The sequence below is a fragment of the Strongylocentrotus purpuratus genome, unplaced genomic scaffold, assembly GCF_000002235.5.
Source record: "Strongylocentrotus purpuratus isolate Spur 01 unplaced genomic scaffold, Spur_5.0 spur5_scaffold_9, whole genome shotgun sequence".
Classification (NCBI taxonomy): domain Eukaryota; kingdom Metazoa; phylum Echinodermata; class Echinoidea; order Camarodonta; family Strongylocentrotidae; genus Strongylocentrotus; species Strongylocentrotus purpuratus.
The window spans coordinates 23538790-23561277 of NW_022145615.1; the positions used below are offsets into that span (position 1 = coordinate 23538790).

The 22488-nt window shown below is 37.3% G+C and overlaps 1 long non-coding RNA gene across 1 annotated transcript; it reads right to left on the reverse strand.

The window, feature by feature from the left end:
• Positions 1-1374: 1374 nt before the first annotated feature.
• Positions 1375-7315, reverse strand: LOC115920691. The gene is made up of 3 exons (XR_004062464.1): positions 7202-7315; positions 3446-3622; positions 1375-1826 (listed from the first exon to the last, which is right to left on the reverse strand). It is a non-coding gene; the product is annotated as an uncharacterized LOC115920691 (long non-coding RNA).
• Between the last annotated feature and the right edge of the window lie 15173 nt (positions 7316-22488).

Below are 22488 nucleotides of genomic sequence, written 5' to 3' on the forward strand. Positions count from 1 at the left end.
ATTAAATAAGGTTGCTTCCAAAATCAAAGAGGGTGATTGTCCTCTAAAAAATGTTAAATTTGGAAATTGTATTGCTTTATTAAGGCTTATTTTGTTCATTCAATTACCGGTAATGGGAAAATCTACACAAAACAACGAAAAGAAAGTAAACAGCAATGAACAATGAAATATAGGTTTGCTAGCATTGCCAAAAGATATTACACATAGAGTATTGATTAGAAGGAGTCAATGATAGGATTCCCTTAGTTACCAAGTTGTTGATAATACTAAAAAAGTTGAACACATTCCCCAGAATTTGGATTTGCATGTAATGGGAAAATACCTCAAAATCACTCTATATGATTTTAGGATATTTATGGTTGAAGAAAAAAACTTGGTTAAAGTGTATCAGGTTATGCACACACATGCATGTACATGAATATACTACCCTTAAAAGACACACCTGTTAGGACAATGTTAATTGAATATGAGCATGAGCCAACATCTCCAACTAGCAACTTTCATTGCCAATTGCTAATTTTAAGGATGCATACATGTAGCTACATAATTGCTTTAACTCAAATGAGCTGAATATTATGCATCCATCTGCACTCTATATAGCACTGGCTTTTGTAAAATCTGTAGTTTTTACTAGTTTTACACACAACATTAAAGTTATACTTAAAACTTTGTGTAGCTACAATACCATACAATATTTAAAGGGATCCGGTAACTTTGTCTCAGATTCTGAAACAAAATTCTGGATTTAGCTCATGCTGCAATGATAATTATAGACCTTTAGGTCAGTCAGGAACCCCAGGACTTTTACAAGCCGATCGCCTGTCTGATTATCAAGATATTTATGATTGGAATTACAAATTTTGAAAACCGTTTGCTAAACTGTTTTCATAACACTACAATCTATTGGGGGAAAAGAGTATGGTAAAACCGATCACTCAAAGATTTTTAATTCTTTGAGGCACTTCTTGATCATTTTGAAGCGCAATTTTTTTAGGACTTCAATTTAACACCATATCACAGACACTGATAGCACGTAGGGCCGTGTATCTCAGATTTAACATTGTTAAACGATCCCTTTATTAGAACAAGCACATGATTCCAACAAGAGGGAAATTGGTTTGCAGTAGCAGTTACAAAAATTGCCCCAAAACTGTAGTAAAAAATGAGAAGTAGAAGATATGCAATATTAAGTACATCCACTTAAATATATAGCAAAGTGCCTCATTATTACCCACTGGCTTTGGCCAAGCCGTATCAAGACAACCACCCCCCAGGAAAATAACCACCCGGATCCACCCTGATAAGAAGTTGGTTTTTATAAAGACAGATTTTAAAACTTTTATTTTGGGGTATCCTTGGGGGTCATTGTCCTCAGGGGGGGGGGGGGGTATTGTCCTTGGGGGTAATTTTCTGAGGGGGTGATTGTCCCGCTGGTAATTGTCACTCCTGATATAACTATGTCATTATGATAGGAAAGAAAAAAATATTTATTAGAGTTCATATTTCTTTTGCAGGGTACTTGACGTTTTTCTGTAAATCGGCATCTTTGTTGTAATGTGGGCTTCTTCACAAGGAAAGTGTCTGTTCTGCTAGATACTCCATCGTTTGGTTCAATTCCCCTTGTAACTTCTGAATTAAATTTCTGCAGACCTTCTCATTTCATGTTTGTTTACACATGGTTGTCTTTCTCTAGACCCTCCTACAGGTGTACTTGGTCATCATCATTTCAGAAAAACCAAGAGCCATGCCGTTAGCCTCTGCCAGGTCCCTCTCAGTGCATGTGTCAAGCAGCATCACCTTGTACTTGATGGGATCCCATATGGAATCTGTTGGTTTGAGAAAAAAGAACAGAGTTTTCATTTGATTTCTGGTCTCAAGATCAGTATGAACAATGACAACAGTTATGTTTCTTTGTGTAGGATTCATTAAAATGTCTATAAAATATCTAACAGATAAAATGTGAAAATCATTCTTTGTTTCAATTATCTTTATCTAGGAAGGGTGTTTCCAACACATGTTTCAAACTAGCAGAATACATCTAAACCATGCTATGGTTATGCAATTCACTTTTAAATGTTATATATTCCTTGTAATTGTTTTTACAAAGAGATGTTTGGAAAGGTATATTAAACATTTTTGTAAGGCTGTCCAAAATTTACACTGCAGTTTGAATAAACTGAAAAAGCACAAGAATTGGTCACTACATGAGTGACATTTTATGGTTATTTCTTAAGTAACCCTTTACCTGTTAATGCATAACATCAAAAGACAACAATATGAACAAGGAACAAAATAATTCGCAACACTAAACGATGTTTTATATTCAGTATGTTACATTACCATATTTAAAAAAAATACATATTACTACAAAATGTAATAGAATAATAGGGCGATTCAAGACAGTTGCGAAATTTGCAACTGATATTTGCAATTGATTGCAACTCAACTTTGTTGCCACGCCCACTAGTCTCCTAAATTTCCTAGGATTTTGTTAGGATTAAAGTTTTAAGAAATAAATAAAATTAACTAGATCTAGCTTTTATTCTTCCCTCTATCTCTCTCTCTCTCTTACTATTAGGGCATTGCTAGAAAGTTCAGTTGCGATCAATTGCAAATTCGCAATTATGCGCAAGACTTATGCTAAGTATGTGCACAATTTATTCCAAACTTATCTTGGATATCATATTACAGTAGGTGTACAATGGATCTCTTACAATACTGATAGCATACTATTTTACTACCAACAAGTAACCAATTTTTTAAAAGTTTGCAAATGAACTGGGTCACAGAAATCTTTAGATTTTGAACATACAGTAATACGTTGATTGTAGTTTTTTTTTGAATAAATAGACTTGGGCACTGATTTAATTAAAGTATTGATTATTCATCTAACAAAAAAACAAAATTTAGTAACAAAGATAGTACACATAGCTATCTCTTTATGGAATCTGCTTTGCTTTCAAAAATTACATGCCAATTGAGAAAATATAATGTAGCTATCAAAAAGGCTTTTTAAAAAAGAGGATGCATGGTAAAATAATGGCCATCTCCCATCACTCTAATTATATAAAATCATATGTCTTTGTTAACTGCCTCCTTAAAAAATCATTTCATTCCCCTGTTATGACTAACTGTATTCAGACTATTGAGAAACAATAATACAAAACAGGTAAATGTAATAGCTCATTGCAAAGTAAACATGTATAAGTTTAAAACAAATTAAAAATGGTCATGAGCATACTAGTACATTATGTTCCGGAGGCATACATTTTTAAGTAGGTATTCATTGAAGAGCTAGAGTACATGCAGCAGGTAATAGACCATCAATAAAAAATAAAATGGTTAAGATGATGGGGCAGGAGTCTGAAATACCCTCATCTTTTCTAAAGTCCAACGTTTCCTAGTAATTAAAATCTATCTACATATACATGTACATACTACATACCTCATAGATTGGCTGCTAGTGGTATACTGGATCATCTTGATCTACCACGTTGTCAAAGGATAATCAAAGCCTCTTGTCCCAGTCAGTGGAGTACACATGTATGCAGTTCTTTCTTCATCTTGACAGTCACCTTGTGCCGCCTCTGCCTTAATAGTGACCAAGTATCTGCCTGCTCCTCTGGAAATGAATATGTGTTTTGAGAATAATCAAAATATATCAAATATTTAACATATCATACACAATACAGGATCACAAGAAGTACATATTCGTATAATATTTCAGTACAGATGTGTAATTTATTGATCAATATGTCTACATGCTACACCAACTATCGAAAATTACTTTGACAAAGCTAAAGAAATTCATGTCACGTATGCAAATTATGATATTAACATCTTCCAATAAACTTTTGCTAAAAGCATCTCAAAGATGTGATACATTGTACGAGCAACAGTGTGTATATATATGCATCAGTGATAATAACCCTGAATTATGTTGCTCTATGATCTTGGTAACAAACTTTTTCAAATTCAAAAAAGCGATAAAGCAAAATTGAAATTCATGACTGATAACAGGTATACATGTATCATTCGTTAGTTTGTTCATGCATTTATTTATTTAATTTTTCATTAAGATACAATCTAATCAAATCAACATATAAATGTATCCAGGGGCGGATCCAGCCAGCAGCAGGGGAGGGGGCCAAAGAGGGGGCCCAATTCATGAGAGAATATTTAGCGGCGAAAAAGCCAGCCAGTGAATAAGCGGTGGAGGGGGGGGGGGGGGGGAAGAGGAGCAATAATTGTTTTTCTTCTTTTTGGCTCCCGAAAATTGGAAAATCGCGCCGGTCAATAATTGATGATTTCAATAAAAAGATATTCAAAATCATCTGAATGAGTTTAATGCCATCTCTATACAGTAATGTTAGGTGAATCTGAATTTAACATACATGTAGCAACACCACCACCCCTTCAAAACATACATTTGGATTGGATAAAAGTATAACCTTGTTTATTGAATAATTTGTGACTCCATGTTTCAGAGGAAGCTAGAGAATGAAAATTCAAGAGTATCAATATATCCATCATTCACATTACCGGTAGATGGTCTACTGAGGTTCCTTGAGTTAGTGTATAAAACTTCATAATATGTCCTAATTTGGAATTTACATGTAAATCATCTGAATAATATTCACATTTGTGACTTACTATTTACAAGCTTCATTACAAGATTAATGTTCTTGAAATATTAAATTGATCATTACCTTGATAAGCCCAATGTCACATAATATTTTTAGTGGGAAATACATTTGAGAAACATTATGAAAATACTGGAGAAATGCATGTGCAGGTACTAGAATTTATGTTATCCTTGTTCATATTAGTATTTATTTAAAAAAAAAAGTATAATAACTAAAAGAGGTGCAATATGCAGATGACAGTCACTTCTATATTTTTCAGAGAAGAATCATCTGTGAAATATATTTTGGAAGAATTAGGCAGATTTGGAAGCATTGCTGGCCCAGTGCTCAATAAAGATAAAACAATTTTGAAATGGGTGGGCCCTACTCAGCATAAATGAAACTTTCAAGCGTTTGGCCTTCTTTGGAAAGATGGCTGTATCAAATACTTAGGAGTTTATATAGACACAGACCTAGATTTAGTGGTGAAATTAAGTTGGGAAATGAAATTAGAAAAGATACAGAGAATAGTAGACAATTGGCGGAAGAGAAAACTTACAATTATAGAAAGAGTTCTCATAATTAAGACATTGCTTATTAGTCAAATAGTTCATCTGATTATGTTTTGCTCAGTACCAAATTTATATTGTAAAAAAAAATAGAAAAGATTAAATACAATTTTGGAAGGAATTCAAAAGTTGACAAAGTGAAAAGAAAAATGATAGTTAGAGATTATACTGATGATGGAATAAGAATGATTGATTTTAACAAGTTAATACATAGTTTCAGGTTGAAATAGGCTTGGAAGAATAGTTGATGACACAGAAAGTTATTGGAAAGACTTTGCAATGTTATATTTCCAACCATTAGGAGGTCTCAACGATTTACTTTTGAATTGTACTGTCGAAACATGATAGAAAAAATATTTTGTCGGCAAACTGCCAAGGTTTTATTTAGAAATTATGAAAGCCTGGTCATATATAAATGATATTGTGAAACAGGATTATATTCATTTGGATAATCAGATTTATGGTATAATAAATATAGGCCTATTACGCATGAAAAACAGCCAATCTTCTATAGAGAGTGGTACCTACATGTGAGTAACATAATCTTTGTAAAAGATATTTATATCGATGACAAAATTGATAACAACCATTGAAAATTAAAAATAAAAAGCAAAAGTGACAGCACTGTTTTTGTTTTTTTTTATTTGAGAAATGCAATACCAAAAGTTTGCACTGATATTCTGATAACTTAAAAGAATCTATTTTGTTAGAAAATCCCACTATACAAATTGGTAAAAAGGAAAAACGAATGGAATTTGTGTCAAGTAGGGTATTTTATCATATTCTAGCAAGGGACAAACTTAATTGATCATTTAAAGTGGAAAAAGATCTTCCAAAGAAATTTGATGAATGTAAAGGAAACTAAATTGAAACAATTTGATTTTAAGACAATTTATAATTGATTCCTGTAAAAAGAATGTTATTTTATGGGAATTTAGTAATTCTGATGTAGATCTAATGTGAAACATGTAACTGTAGAGAAGATTTATTCCATGCTTTTTTGAACTGTGAAATGAACATGCCCTTCTTTGAAAAATTAATGGAAATGATAAAGCATGTCTATAAAGTAGATATTGATTTTTATATCGGTCTTTTGTAAACAAACAATTTGGAAAAAAATATTGATGATATTGTTAAAAAACTTTGAAAACAAATTAGTTTTCAATGGCGACCTGCCGTAGCAACAAACAGAGTAGACAAAAGATTTAACTATGTTTCGTTGACGATGTATTTTTCGTCTTCTTTGTGAATGGCAATCATACACAAACTGCATTGCACCTACATGTAGGCCTACAGTACATCCACTTACCCGTACAACACACTGTCACTACAGTCAGTCTCTTCATAGACTCTACTATTACTAGTATTAGAGGCAGTCAGTGCAGTGGACATATTAGTATTACTATTAGGGACTTTTAGATTTGCACGTCGACATAGTGGACTGCTCCGTGTAACATCCTTTTAAGGTACTTTTAAAAGGACGTCACACGTAGCAGTCCACTATTTCAACATGCAAAAGTCCATATTGTTTATAGCAGAACAACCAACAACGATATCACACTCTTCGGACACTCTGAACTTAGTGAAGCTTTTGGTCTATTAATCAGTCGAGCTCGAGCTACATGCAGTGCTAGGTGCACTCCCATTCATAAACTAGTACTACAACATTATTTTACAAGACAAAGAGGTTGTCAAGATGGGAATCCTGTACGAACTAAACAACGACTCGATTGGTATTTGCAGATTAGCATGATTAGTGAGCTAAGCTACGCCACGCCTGGCCTAGCCGCCCTGGCACGGCCGGAGCACCAGGCTATCTGGCCTCTGCTAGTATTCACTACTACTACTAGTACTAGTACTAGAGCCAGTGCTAGAGGCTGTATATATATGTAGTTACATACTGCGGGCCGCGGGCAGAATCACATAGTTCCGAGGGCCAATTAATGATTAAAACGAAAATTATGCTTCTTGTTGGTAAATCAAAGGAAAAACAGAAACAAATCTTACCTTAAAACAGCGTAGACTAGAGATTTTTCACGGCTTATGAAGTTGTGCGTCACGGGTCGGTACTGAGTAACCAAGTCAGGTGATAACAACATTCTCTAGTCTAAACATACGCAGACGCTATTTGTGACATTTAGCTGATCAGGTGTACCAAAAGTGTAAAAAGTAAAGAGTAACTCCATCTTCAGTATTCAGTACTATATATATACATAAATATATATATATATCTATTCATATTTGTCAGGTAATATGCCAGGGCTGGAAAGTGAATTCCTGCTAGAAAACAAAACAAAAATTAATAATTTTGTTATAGTTCTGTTCTCGATAAGGGACGTTTTGTCATCTACACATTTCTCGTTTACGTGTCGTCTTGCATGGGGGGGGGGGGGGGGGCTGTAAGAATTTAAGGACAGGATATTAAACAGTTATTTCGTATACCTTCCTAATAGAGTGACCACCCCTTTGTTCTAAGCGATTCAAAAGAGGGAGGGTGGAGGGACCCCTATCCACATCCTCTATAGCCCGTTGGTCCCCTATGACCCCCTTTTTCTTATGTTAATTGAAAGCTGATTTGAGGCTATAAGAGTTAAATTATTAGAAATGAAATCGTTATTTGTTCCACCTTTCTTATGTAGTGATGAAAAAGGTTGGTAGATCGTTTCTATGGTGTGGGGGGGGGGGGGCGGAGCAAACCCTAGCCCAATTTTTCTATATACTTCAGCTGCTGTTTTTAGTATATAGGCCTACAAAGATTTTAGTGATGATAAAATCATGTATTTATATTCAAACAATATATATTATAATAGGTATTGCCGGTGCTAGAAAGTGAATTTCTGTCCGAAAACTAACACACCTTTTCAGAAAGCATACCTATAGATCAAAAGACTATTTTCAGTTAGTCTTTGATTTGAGAACAGAATCTCAATAGGGGCATTTTAATATTCACATTTCCCCTGTTTTGGGGTCGGGAGGGGGTACGGGATGTTAGAGTTGAATTACTAGAAATGATATCGTTATTTGTTCCGCCCTTCTCATGGAGTGATGAAACATGTGGGCAGATCGTTTCTATGGTGGGGGGGGGGGGGGGGGGCAAACCCTGGATGATTTGTTTCTATATATTTCAGCTGCTGCTTTTAGTATATTACTCTGGTGTTGATTATGTTATATAATATATATTTGATAGGTATAGTGACAGTGCAAGAAAGTAGATTCCTGCCAGAAAACTAAACAAAATGTTTCAGAAGGCTTAAGATGCCTAAATCAAAAGACTAATTTTAGTTAGTCTTTGATTTGAGAACAGAATCTCAATAGGGGCATTTTAATATTCACATATCCCCTGTTCTGGGGTCGGGAGGGGGTACGGGATGTTAGAGTTGAATTACTAGAAATGAAATCGTTATTTGTTCCACCATTCTTATGGAGTGATGAAACATGTGGGCAGATCGTTTCTATGGTGGGGGGGGGGGGGGCAAACCCTGGATGATTTGTTTCTATATATTTAAGCTGCTGCTTTTAGTATATTATACATATACTCTGGTGCTGATTATGTATATATATATATATATATATATATATATATATATAATATATTTGACATGTATAATGCCAGTGCAAGAAAGTAAATTCCTGCCAGAAAACTAAACAAAATTTTTCAGAAGGCATAATATGCCTAAATCAAAACCTAAATCAAAAGACTAATTTCAGTTAGTCTTTGATTTGAGAACAGAATCTCAATAAAGGACTTTTAAATAATCTACATTTTCCCCGTTTTGGAGTCGGATTGGGAGAGGGTGGGGGCTGTTAGAGTTGAATTACTAGAAATGAAATCGTTATTTCTTCCACCCTTCTAATGAAGTGATGAAACATGTGGGCAGATCGTTTCTATGGTGGGGGGGGGGGGGGGGAATCCTAGATATATTTAGCTGCTGCTTTTAGTAGATGGTGTTGATTAGGTTTATATATATATATATATATATATATTTATTTATTTGACAGGTATAGTGACAGTGCAAGAAAGTAAATTCCTGCCAGAAAACTAAACAAAATGTTTCAGAAGGCTTAAGATGCCTAAATCAAAAGACTAATTTCAGTTAGTCTTTGATTTGAGAACAAAATTTCAATAGGGGCATTTTAATATTCACATTTCCCCTGTTTTGGGGTCGGGAGGGGGTAGGGGATGTTAGAGTTGAATTACTAGAAATGAAATCGTATTTTGTTCCACCCTTCTTATGGAGTGATGAAACATGTGGGCAGATCGTTTCTATATATGGTGGTGGGGGGGGGGGCAAACCCTGGATGATTTGTTTCTATATATTTCAGCTGCTGCTTTTAGTAGATGGTGTTGATTAGGTTATATATATATATATATATATATTTATTTATTTATTTGACAGGTATAGTGACAGTGCAAGAAAGTAAATTCCTGCCAGAAAACTAAACAAAATGTTTCAGAAGGCTTAAGATGCCTAAATCAAAAGACTAATTTCAGTTAGTCTTTGATTTGAGAACAAAATTTCAATAGGGGCATTTTAATATTCACATTTCCCCTGTTTTGGGGTCGGGAGGGGGTAGGGGATGTTAAAGTTGAATTACTAGAAATGAAATCGTATTTTGTTCCACCCTTCTTATGGAGTGATGAAACATGTGGGCAGATCGTTTCTATATGGTGGTGGGGGGGGGGGGGCAAACCCTGCAGTATGGATGATTTGTTTCTATATATTTCAGCTGCTGCTTTTAGTATACATATACTCTGGTGTTGATTATGTTATATATATATTTATATATATAATATAATATAAATTTGACAGGTATAGTGACAGTGCAAGAAAGTAGATTCCTGCCAGAAAACTAAACAAAATGTTTCAGAAGGCTTAAGATGCCTAAATCAATAGACTAATTTCAGTTAGTCTTTGATTTGAGAACAGAATCTCAATAAAGGACTTTTGATAATCTACATTTTCCCCATTTTGGAGTCGGATTGGGAGGAGGTGGGGGCTGTTAGAGTTGAATTACTAGACATGAAATCGTTATTTTGTCCACCCTTCTTATGGAGTGATGAAACATGTGGACAGATCGTTTCTATGGTGGGAAAGGGGGGGGGGAGCGACCCTAGATGATTTGTTTCTATATATTTCAGCTGCCGCTTTTATACGCATATTCCAGTGTTGATTAGATTATACATATATATTTATAACATATATTTGACAGGTAGTGCCAGTGCTAGAAAGTAAATTCCTGCCAGAAAACTAAACAACATGTTTCAGAAGGCTTAAAATGCCTAAATTAATAGACTATTTTCAGTTAGTCTTTGATTTGAGAACAGAATCTCAATAAAGGACTTTTGATAATCTACATTTTCCCCGTTTTGGCGTCCGATTGTGAGTGGTGGGGGCTGTTAGAGTTGAATTACTAGAAATGAAATCGTTGTTTATTTCCACCTTTCTTATGGAGTGATGAAACATGTGGGCAGATCGTTTCTATGGTGGGGGGTGGGGGCAGTGGCGTAATGAGCAAAAACGTTTGGGGGGGCTGACAAAAAAAAAATCTGAATCACCCCACTCTAACATGCAGGCCGCTGAATTACGTTTCTCAAAGTGGGGTTTAGGGGAAAAGCCCCGGTGGGGTTCAAGGGGCGAAGCCCCCCGAAGCTCAAGGGGTATGGGCATCAGTGGCGGATCCAGGAATTTCTTACCGGGGGGGGGGGGGCACAAAATGGCATGGGGTGAAATATATGTAAAACGATGAAGCAACAGAACGAGGCTTTAACGGCGAGGGAGCGGAGCGACCAAGCTAGAAATGAAATCGTTATTTGTTTCGCCTTCCTTATAGAGTGATCAGACCTGTGGGCATAGCGGTTCTAAAGAGAGGCGGGGGGGGGGGGGGGACCATATCCCTATTTTCTTTATATTTCAAATGCTACGTTTAGTACATACACATGTTCTTGGGTTGATTCAGTTTATACATATCCTGGACAGGTAGTGCCAGGGCAAGAAAGTGAATTCCTGCCAGAAACTTAACAAAGCGTTTCGGAAGGCTTAAGATGCCTAAGTTACAAGACTATTTTCAGCTAGTCTTTTCTTTGAGTACACTTTGTTCACAAGGGCCGTTCTATCATCTATACGCTTTCCTCGTGATCGTGTCGCATGGGGAGGGGGTGGGGGGGGGGGGGTGGTGGGTCTGTTTGTATAGAAGTACTGGAAATTAAACAGCTATTTGTTACACATTCCTTATATATTGACAACCCCTATGAGCAGAGCAAAAGGGGGAAAGGGGGGGGGGGGCCCAAACCCTTTTTTTCCTTTTTTACTGTCATTGATGCTTTGGTATATAAATATTACGGCGCTGTTGTTGTTTTATCTTTTCATATCTTCTTCTGGAGTTGCAACGGCTACATGCCTAAAGTTCTGTCGTAGAAAACTGAATCTATGTACCAATACGATTAATAGTGAGGCATATATCACAGACTATCTACTATTAGTCTTCTTTTTTAGAACCATGCTGCAATCAGGGACGTTCTATCATGTCCATGTTTCCATGTGATTTTTTTTTGTAGGAAGGGGGGGGGGATGGCGGGCTCTTGGAAGATTTAGAATGTATGCACGTAATACATTTTGATGACAACTACCTTAGACAGTGCACCCCAGGGCTGTTATTCTAAAACAGGTTTTTTATATATTTTTTTTTTAGAGTCTGTTATAGCAGACTATTCATGAAGAAATTTAAAGGACGCTCCCATACACGCTGGTTTTGTATTAATCATTTTTGAAAATGTCAAAAGTTTAAATGCTTGAATGTAATAAATTTATTCATAAACACACAATATGACTCACTAAGAATAAATAAACCATAGTCATCTTTACTTTACGACTGTACGTGCTGGTTAAAGTTATGGTGTAAATCATTCTTTTTATATTTAGGATTCACGGGTACAGCACAAATTATTTCTTTATTTGGTGTACATACAACCTGTTATATGTTGCAATATAAAATGGCATTCATCTATCATCATAACCGATATCGTATAGATATGCTGAAAGAAAGAATTAACTTATAGTACCAACTATCAATGGGTAACTTTTATGAAACAGCAACCCTAACGAGCCATTCCCTACACCGATCTGTAACCATAGCAGTGGCGGATTCGTGGTGGGGGCTTGGGGGCACAGGCCCCCACCCCTGGCAAAAAAAAAAGAAGGGGGGGGGGTGTTCAGTAAAAAAAAAGTTATAGCTCATTACCCCCCACCCCTCTTATTCACCAACAATTCTTAAATTACCACTCCTTTCATTATGGTCATTATCGACATTCATTAAATACGAGCCATGGGAGGGGGGGGGGGTTCACATACAACCTGTTATATGTTGCAATATAAAATGGCATTCATCTATCATCATAACCGATATCGTATAGATATGCTGAAAGAAAGAATTAACTTATAGTACCAACTATCAATGGGTAACTTTTATGAAACAGCAACCCTAGCGAGCCATTCCCTACACAGATCTGTAACCATAGCAGTGGCGGATTCATGGTGGGGGCTTGGGGGCACAGGCCCCCACCCCTGGCAAAAAAAAGAAGGGGGGGTGTTCTGTAAAAAAAAAAGTTATAGCTCATTACCCCCCCCCCCTTCTTATTCGCCGCCAAATATTTTCTCACAAATTGGGCCCCTCGCCGCCGGCTGGAGCCGCCCCTGATCCATATAGCATCGACGGTATTGCAGATGATATGCATCCATCAGTTTTAATACATTTATTGAATTAAGCTACAGTATATCTGCATTAAATCAAAATAGGCCTATACAAAATTGGGGAAAATGCACTCGAGCAGGTTTAAACAAAATTACTACAAACAGATTGATTTTCAATCAGGCTCCCTGCCAGATGTAAAATACTATTTTAAAAAGATCAAAATAATCCACATTTCGCTCGCATCTTCTTGCGTCCTTTAATTGAAAGCAGTTCGCAGAACCATCTCTTCAATGGTATATCGTGGGAGCAGCCTTGTGTATTCGAAGAATACGATTGCCAGCCTCCCTTGATTATCCTGGGAAATTCCAGCAACTAATGACCAATAGACGCACTGGAGAAGGAAAAACCAGGGAGACTGAGGTAAAATCTCCCTTGATTATCCAGGGAAAGTTTGTGGATGGGCTGTAAACGTATACAGTACAAATGTGTACCGATTATGCCTAATAATAATCGATGGACGTGGGGAGGAAAAGCAATTGCACATGCAGTGTTGCAAATTCTGGCAAAAAAAAAAATACCATACATGGAAAGCTTAGGTTTGGGCGGACATTTTGAGATTAACATCACTGCGGGAATCGGCCGGAATCCTAATAAACATGCTACTATTATTAAAAATTGCAATTTTTTCCTTTTTTGTGAAATTTAATGCTCACTTTTCCCAAAATGAAGCTTCCATAAATTTGGCCATTGTATTTTCTAATTGGGTTACCAATAGGCAAGAAGTGCACGCAATATCAAGTTGATTGCTTTTTCCTTCATAAATTCTAAACACCTATTGTAAAGTTGCCTCTTTTATCATTTTTGGAGCAACATATAGATTTTCCAATGTTCGCAGGGGTATATGACACTTTTAAAACTCGCTAAATATTAAAATATGGGTGGGAATATATTCTTTAGAATGTTTTCTTCCCCAAGCGAATGAAATAAATATAAAAATTCACATTCGCCAATTTTGAATTTTGGCACACTTTGAGGCGATTCTGGCCCACTGTGCAATGGTATCAGTGGCGTAATGAGCAAAAACTTTCGGGGGGTCAGAACAAAATCCTTATCACCACCAAGTAGCATAATGCAGGGGCGGCGGAGCGTCTTCCATCGGTCGGTCACTGCCGGGACGCCGCCCGGAGAGGCTATCCGATTTCGCCCAGTTTTGACCTAAAATTGACCGGCACCGCCCAGGCATCGCTGGTGCTCTACAGCCTGCTCGACTTCTCAAAAAAAAAAATTATTTGGCGATGCCTAAAGTTATGGTCACAAATCAGAGCAGCGACCGACCGATTAGTAGGCTGCTCGGTCGCTGCTGGAATTTAGGCATCGCCCAACGATTTTTTTTTTGAGAAGTCGAGCAGGCTGTAGAGCCCCAGCGATGCCTGTGCGGTGCCCTGTTGATTTCCCGTCGGTCGCCGGTCAATTTTAGGTCACAACTGGGCGAAATCGGAGAGCCTCTCCGGGCGGCGTCCCTGCAGTGACCGATACCCGAGCAGTCTCTCACCGGCCACTGGCTAATTTTAAGGAAATCGCCCGGCAGCCGGACGGTGATCAGCGGGGCGCCAACATACGGTCGGTGCCCGGCGTTCGCCGCCTGGACACCGACCTAATCGAGCGTTCGCCGTCGAGCGATTTAGGTCAAAAATCAAAGCCGCTAGGTCAAAAGTTGCTTACCGATTTTGAAATCGACACCCAGTGACTGACTGATCTCCAAGCGGCGACCGGGCGGCGAACGCTCAGCAGCCTTTGACCTAGCGTCTCCAATTTTTGACCTTAATCGCTCGACGGCGAACGCTCGATTCAGTCGGTGCCCGGACGGCGACGCCCGGGCACCGAGCAAACTTTGGGCGGCGAGTGAAAGCGAATTTTAACCCCCCCCCCTCCCCCATCAGTACGCCAGCATTCAGGGGCTCATGTCTTCTCACCCTATAACAAAAACAAAAAAACACGCTTTCCAATTCTCGCACAATATGTCCACAATATGCGCGTATCGCTATTATAAAGACCTCCATTGATAAATACTGTATAGGTGGCATGCGCAATGTTTATGAAATTTAATTCCTGTGAACTTTACTTTTCTTTGAATGGAATTGTATATGTGATTTATTTTAGGTTTTTATTATTGTTATGTTTTTGGGGGTTAAAAATACAAACCATGTTTACTCCTTTACTGCTTTTTTTTTGGAGGGGGGGGGGGCGTTTTTTTTTTTTTTTTGCAGTTTGCAGTTTGCAGTTTGCAGTTGCCCCCCCCCCCCCCTGCCCCCCACTTCCGGCGCCTATGCTTAAATCAACCATTAAAGCCCCACTGTCCTACTTGTAACGACACTGTTGGTCATAATGGTGGAATAATTATTTTTACCCCAATTTATTGAATGATTTTGACAATCATTTATTCCTAATAGATCTAGATAATAGTATACATTCTCAGATTTTATTGAATGACAATTGGGGAGTGTTTGTTTTGCCTGACTGCTAAAGCATGTGTGTGCTATAATGCAAATTAACTAGTGGACCTACGTCCTTAAGTCATAACTGACAGTAATGGGGATTAATACCTCATAAAAGGGCACTATTATAGCACATCGACACGGTTTTGATCATGGGGGCTCACAGTAACGATGCCATTGCATAGCCAATGAATCATGAGGGTACGCAGCGGGCGCTAGGGTATGTAGACGCCCCCACAAAAACATAAACAAAACAAAGAAAATGCAATAAATTTCCAATAATTCATTGCATTTTCCCCCAATCCTCAACATGAAAAATTCGTCTGTAGGGCCATGCATTATGGATCAAGGCATGCCCACATGACAACCATATGTAAAAGTTTATAAAGTAAAATATCGTGGTCAATTGTGTCGAAGACCTTTAAGAAGTCCAGGAAAATGCCAAACATACGAGAAGATTTGTCGATGGCATGAGCTACCTTCTCAACAGAAGCAGCACCCCCGGGGGGAGGAGGGGGCATTGCCCCATTAACTTTGTAAGAATTGCCCCTTTTACATCGGAAAAGTGCCCCTTCCCATTTTCACCTCTGATGAGTGCCATTTTTTTACACAAAAGACGGAGACTGCCGAGGCAGTGGACCATGCTCAAAACACGAAGTAAGAAAAAGGAACATTTCATAAATGAAAACAAGGAACCTGAACGTTCGTTTGAATTTATATACTATAGTGCTTAATTGGTGTATTCGCGAGTGGACCCCACTTCTTGACATGTACATTTACTTTTCAATGTCGTTTGTTTCATTGTATGATCTCGACAGAACACTTTTAAATAAAGACATACTGGGATATGTACTATTACATTACAACTAAAATTTGATTTAAAAGCATTTTGTTTGTACACTTTTCTAATACCCCTGTTATCACCGTCTTGTCATCGAGGAAAGAGAAATCAATGATGTCAAGAAACAACTTTACATCAGTCCAAAATATTTGTGTGACTTTACAGGTCCACATAATGTTTTCGACTGTTTCATATTCAGAGCATCAGAACGAGCACAAAGGGGACGAAACCAATTTCATTTTATATAGCTTATAGTTCAGTGCCAAAATATTATTCAATACCTTGAATTGAAATTCTTTTGTTGTTGTATCTATTGAAGTTTGAACTATTAATTGGCGTGCTTTGCATATGTCTTGTTCGGACATGCCAAATCTATTTTGCAATCGAAAAGTAGTTGCTGGTCTTTCACATTGTTAATGTATTAGTATCTTGTAAAAATGTCTGCTCTTAAGAGCCGTATCGGTCGAATACATTCAAGAATAATAATTATCTCCTTTGCTTCTTCTTTAAGTTCTTCATTGAACATTTCTATATTAAAATCTCTACTCTTTTTGACAGCACCATAGATACCTTGACTTCTAAAAAAAAAATCATTGAGATCAATATCATATTCGTTCTTCAATGACTGAAAGGCTTTAGAAAGACCTTGAGGAGTGATAATTTGATGGAGCAAGTATAAATACCTTTCTCGAACAATTTTTTTAATAATTAAAAAAAAAAAAAAAAAAAAAATCAATTTTGATATTACAATTATTCCTTATAATCTGTGTTCTAACGGGTCGGTCTGTTAGCACTGTAATCGAAAGCCATTTCTTTAAGAGTTCTCTATAAAATGCAGGCATATTCACAGAGATATTATTAACTTCATAATTGCAGTTAAAGAGGAAGACTCCACCATATTTCTTTACATAATAATTAAGGACATGGTACCAAACCTGCATATTTCCAGGCCAATTGTTGTTGATTCAAATTAGTTGTTGTGAGTCTATAAAATTAATGATTAAACGTCTATCATTTTCAAACCTCCATTATCCAATTCTTGTGTCATGACGTTTCTTTTAACTCGATCCGGTCCAATTTTTAGGTATATGTATTACAATTGCAGAAAACAAATTAGTAAATTTAGAGATTCCAAATGTTTTCAGAATTTGTATTTTCCAAAAACAAGGTTATTTTTCTTGATTTCCATAAGTTCAATAGCTTTTTAAGTCCAGATATAAGTTCACATAATTTTCCAACAAATGTTCCTAAAATGTTGATAATATCAACTTTGTTCACCTTTTGATTTAAATCTTGTTCAATTGGTTTGGGGGTTGTATGTTTCTGGTTTCTGACTTTTAGGATCTCTGTCTTTTCTGTGTTGATTTTAAGACTTGGGCATTTACGAATCTGTTCAAGTATAACAAATAAGTTATAAATAGATCGAGTATCATGACAAAAGGAGCAGAAATCGTCTGCATATAATGACAATTTAAATTCTTTATCATTTATTCTAATTCCTGCTATATATTTGGAAGTGCGCAAACGAATAGCTAGAGTTTTAGAACGCTTAGAAATAAATATGGAGACAGGGGGTCCCCCTGTCTTACACCGCGTCTTATAAGGGAGTTTACAGATAGCACATGGTACAAATGACCCCAAATAGCCACAGATCTTTTACACATGGAGAAATTCCACTTTGAGCATCTTAGAATAACTGCCAAAGTCCTAGATGTGCTTCATGAATACCCTTTGTTTGCCCTCTTGAAAAAAATACTTCCACCTGCGTATCTTAGAATGTACCGTTGGTGCATAAATGAATATGTTACATAACTTTCATTAGCGCATATCCAGTATTCATCTCTGGTGGGTTTTACCTTTTTGGTACAAATGACCTTTATCTGCCCATGCGCAGATTGTATCTGTAAACTCCCTTATTCGGAAGTACCCAGTAGACTTTTCATTATTTAGAACACATCCTTCTATATCACAATATAACGTTTTGATCCATCTAATGAACGAAGGGCCAAAACCAAACGCTTCAAGAGCATTGTAAATATAATCATGGTCGACAGAGTCGAATGCCTTCTGGAAGTCTACCGATATAATAAAAACCATTCTTTTATTCAGTTTTTTAATAATGAAATATATCGTGTACAGTATATCACGTATAGCTTCATTTATTCTCCTCCCTTTTATAAATGCATGGTGGTCGGGATGGATTATTTTATCCAAAACATTTAATGTTCTTGCGGCCAAGGTTTTGGAACATATTTTGGCGTCCACATTGAGCAATGAAAAGGGTCGATAATTGTGTAACTTTCTCTTATCTTTATTCGATTTTAATATTAATGTAATCATGCTTTGTTTTTGACTATTTGAAAGTTGTAGACTATTATACGAATAATTTAGTAAAGCCAACAATGATTCTGAGATGAGTGTCCCAAAGTGGACGTAAAACTCTCTCTAGGTAGGCCGTCGTTACCGGAAGACTTTCTAGAAGGCAATTCACAAAGCACTTTAAAACACTCGTCGCTAGAAAATTTACCTTCGCAAAGCTCCGTTGATTCTTTAGATAAGCAATTTCCGTCCACGTTTAAGAACTTCATATAATTTTCGTCATGGACATCTACTGACTGTTTTTTTAATATAAACTCTGGTAAAATGATTTGATCTGCCCAAGCATCTCTACTACGTTATCTAAATCGCTATCGCTCAACTGTTAGTTTTTGGATACTAGACTTTCTAAATTAAAACAAATATGTGTTATACTTTTCCCCATGTTCTGTCCAATTTGCTTTTGAACGAATGATTATGCCATTCGTTATTCCATTGTAATACTCATCTAAATTCTGTTTAGCCTGTTCTAAGCCCCCCAAAAATGATTTGGTTGTCCTCGACCACCCGCTCGTCATTTTCGGGCCGCTCGTATGTTGTTGTTGTTTTTGTTTTTGTTTTTTATGTATTATCATTATTTTTTTATTTTTTTTATTTTTTTTTTTTTAATTTTTTTTTTTGGGGGAGCAATCTAACCTGCCAAACATACCATTTTATGCATTTGCAAGGAACAAAATGCGTCCCGTTGCCAGTTTTGTCTTTTCAGTACGCAATTAGGTATTTATTAAACTTGCCATTTTTATTTTTCTATGTCAAAATGCCGTTCATTCAAATCAGGTTCTGAGCATTCTTAAACTCATTTTAAAGCCCATCTGTACTAGTTTACAGGAGGGATTAGACCACCCTGCAAGGTCACTGGACAGGTGGTTGTCTCATCAAATCAGTTCTCAGTTGATATAAGATAAAGAGGATCATGGGGGAACAATGATCACCGATTAGGCATTGTTTGCTACATAGAGGGCGCAAGTAGCTATAAGTAGTACAATGGAGATTTTAAAGGTGCTGTATTTCAAACCCCTAAATACTTTCTGTGTTGGTCTTGATATTCATTGTACATGAAACTAGTCTTTTACCATATTAAAGTGTTTTATAGACTTTGTTTGTTTAAATGCTTGACAATCACGATTATTTTTTTTTTTATGGAAAAAAAAATATTTTAAAAAAAAATGGGGAAAAAAAAAAAAACACAAAAAATGAAGTCTTAAAAAAAAAAAAAAAAAAAAAACGCCCGCCCGCCCCTACTCCAGAAAAGCAATCGAGGACAACCAAACAATTTTTTTTGGCCTTATTCCTCTTTTTCCCTTTCATTCATGATTTCACCTAACCGTTCAAATTCCTGTTTTGTCTTTTCCAGATCATTACGTTTTAACCTTTCTGTTTGTGCATTAATTTTACTCTACCTTTGGGAGATTCGACGTATCTTAAATTTTAAAGAGTCCCACTGAGTTATAGGGTTAAACAAATTCGCCTCATTCATCAGTCGATACAGAAGGTATTATAATTGACATTTGCTCCGTAGTCTTGATGACCGTAAGAATATGATATCAACCTTTTGTCTTGTAAATATTTGAACATCTTTTTACGCTTAAAATAGTCTCTGAATCCACACACGTTTAAAGATAAAAACTTTATTTTTACGTTTGGTCCTTCAATGGCTACATTAAATGTAAACTCCTAAAGTAAGCGAATCTATTCTTTCTTTCCTGTAAGTAGACGTATTTCTTGCTTGTTCGTTTACAGTCAAAATTAAATCCATTGCACGTCTGCTGCATTATAAGATAATGTACCTTTATGATTCTGAGAGAGCACAAATAATAAATTAGATCGATACAATATGAACTCAATGGAAGTACGACGAATCCAACTTGGATTAAAAGTTTAAAAAAAAAAAAAAAAAAAAAAGAAGTATACTCACTACTCGTGGTATAGCTTTTGTAGTAAACTAGTAAAACAAAAATCACAAAGTTGGAGTTCCCTTTTAAAAAGTTATTGGTTCCCTGTCAACGGTCTGTTATACCGGATGTGTCTTCTCCTAAACAAATGTTGTCCTCTGTATTAAACTCTAGGCTTTGTTAAGGCGGAGAGTTTTCAGTGGGCCTGGGGCCTCCTTACCACCTTCTTTATATTTGAAGACTCGCGGTACAGACAATGGGATAAATGCAAATGTTGCCCGTTGTCATGGTTGCGACCTCCCACGTGCAGGGGCGTCTCCAAAGGGGGGTGTGGGGGTGCGACACAACCCCCCACCTGTCAGGATATTGTCGGTAAAATTGCGCTGCCCTCGGGAAAAAAGAGAAAAGGCGGAGGGGAAAAAAAGAGAGGGAAAAGGAAAAAAAAGAAAAAAAAAAAGAAAAGGAAAAGAAAGGAAAGAAAGGAATGAAGAGAGAAGAACGAAAGAGAAAAAGGAGGGAGAGGAAAGAAAGAAAAAGAAAGAAAAGGAAAAAAAAAGAGAAAAGGGAAACAAGAGAAGCGGAGGGTGACAGAGAGGAGAGAGAGGGGAGGTACGAGCCTGAGAGAGAGGAGGAGGAGTGGGAGTAAAAGAGAGAGAGAGAGGGTTTGTTGGGTGAAGTCGTCTCGTCGAAGGAGCAAGAAAGACACGCATAAATATATTGTTGTGTCGGGTCAGTTGTGTCGGGTCAGTTTTGTCGGTATTCTTGCTCGATCCTCGTGTTCTATATCAATGCAGAAGTTTGAAGTCGGTAAGATGTATAATGTCGGTCGGCCGACAAGTTTATTTTCCCTACGAACTGTTACCTTTTATCCGCTGTGACGACTTCGAGAGTGACTACTCATAGAATACTTGTATTTTATCGAATTTTCACTTTCCTATTAATATCAGCTGAAGAAATCAGAGGTTTAATATTTTCGGGGAAACTAAATTTAAACAAGGATAAAGATTCAACAACGGTACAACAAATCGTCTTCCTTTCTCTTATATGTTGATGAAACGCGACAGCTTCCGCGCTTGGAGCGGGTGGGGGAAACTAAATTCAGACAATTAGGGTTAAGTGTCGGAAACGGTACAACCAAGGGTGTCGATTTGTATCCGTGGTTGGGGGGGGGGGGATGATAGGTGCCAAAATAATTTCGGCAATGGATCAAAGCAACCAAGAGGTAGAAGCGTGTGGCAGGTTGCACCCCATCCCCAAGCGCGTAGCACGCTCCCTAATTTATTGAACCGTCAAGGCTTTCGCGCTTCGCGCGGATGGGGGGGGGGGGGGGGAACTGAATTCAGACAAGTACACAATGATACGAATCGTCTTCTACGCGCGGAGGAAGGGGAACTTGATTCAAACAAGGATTTAGAGTCGAGAACGTTCCAACGAATCGTCTTCTTTCTCTAATAATCTAATGAAACGTCAAAGCTTCCGCGCTTCTCGGGGGAGGGAGGAAACTCCTCCCTCCCTGCACCCAACCCCCTAGGGAGCGTGCTACGCGCTTGGGATGGGGTGCAACCTGCCACACGCTTCTACCTCTTGGTTGCTTTGATCCATTGCCGAAAATATTTTGGCACCTAGCTATCATCCCACCCCCCCCCCCCCCAACCACGGATACAAATCGACACCCTTGTATATATGTATATATTATGCAAATGATATAGCAAAATGTGTATATTGATGGTCATCTTGCGAGTAATAACCATTAACTACTCTCATCGGGCTCTTATCATTAATTTTTCTCTTTATTTTTATTTTTTTTTATGGTGAATTATTGGGGGGGGGGATGATTGTATAGGCCATCCCCCCCCCACCTGAAACATTGGGGGGGGGGGTATATCCCCCCATCCCCCCGGGAACGACACCCATGGGTACAACGAATCGTCTTCTTTCTTTAAGTATTATGTGAAACGTCAAAGTTTTCGCGCTTCGCGCGGGAGATGGGAAACCGAATTC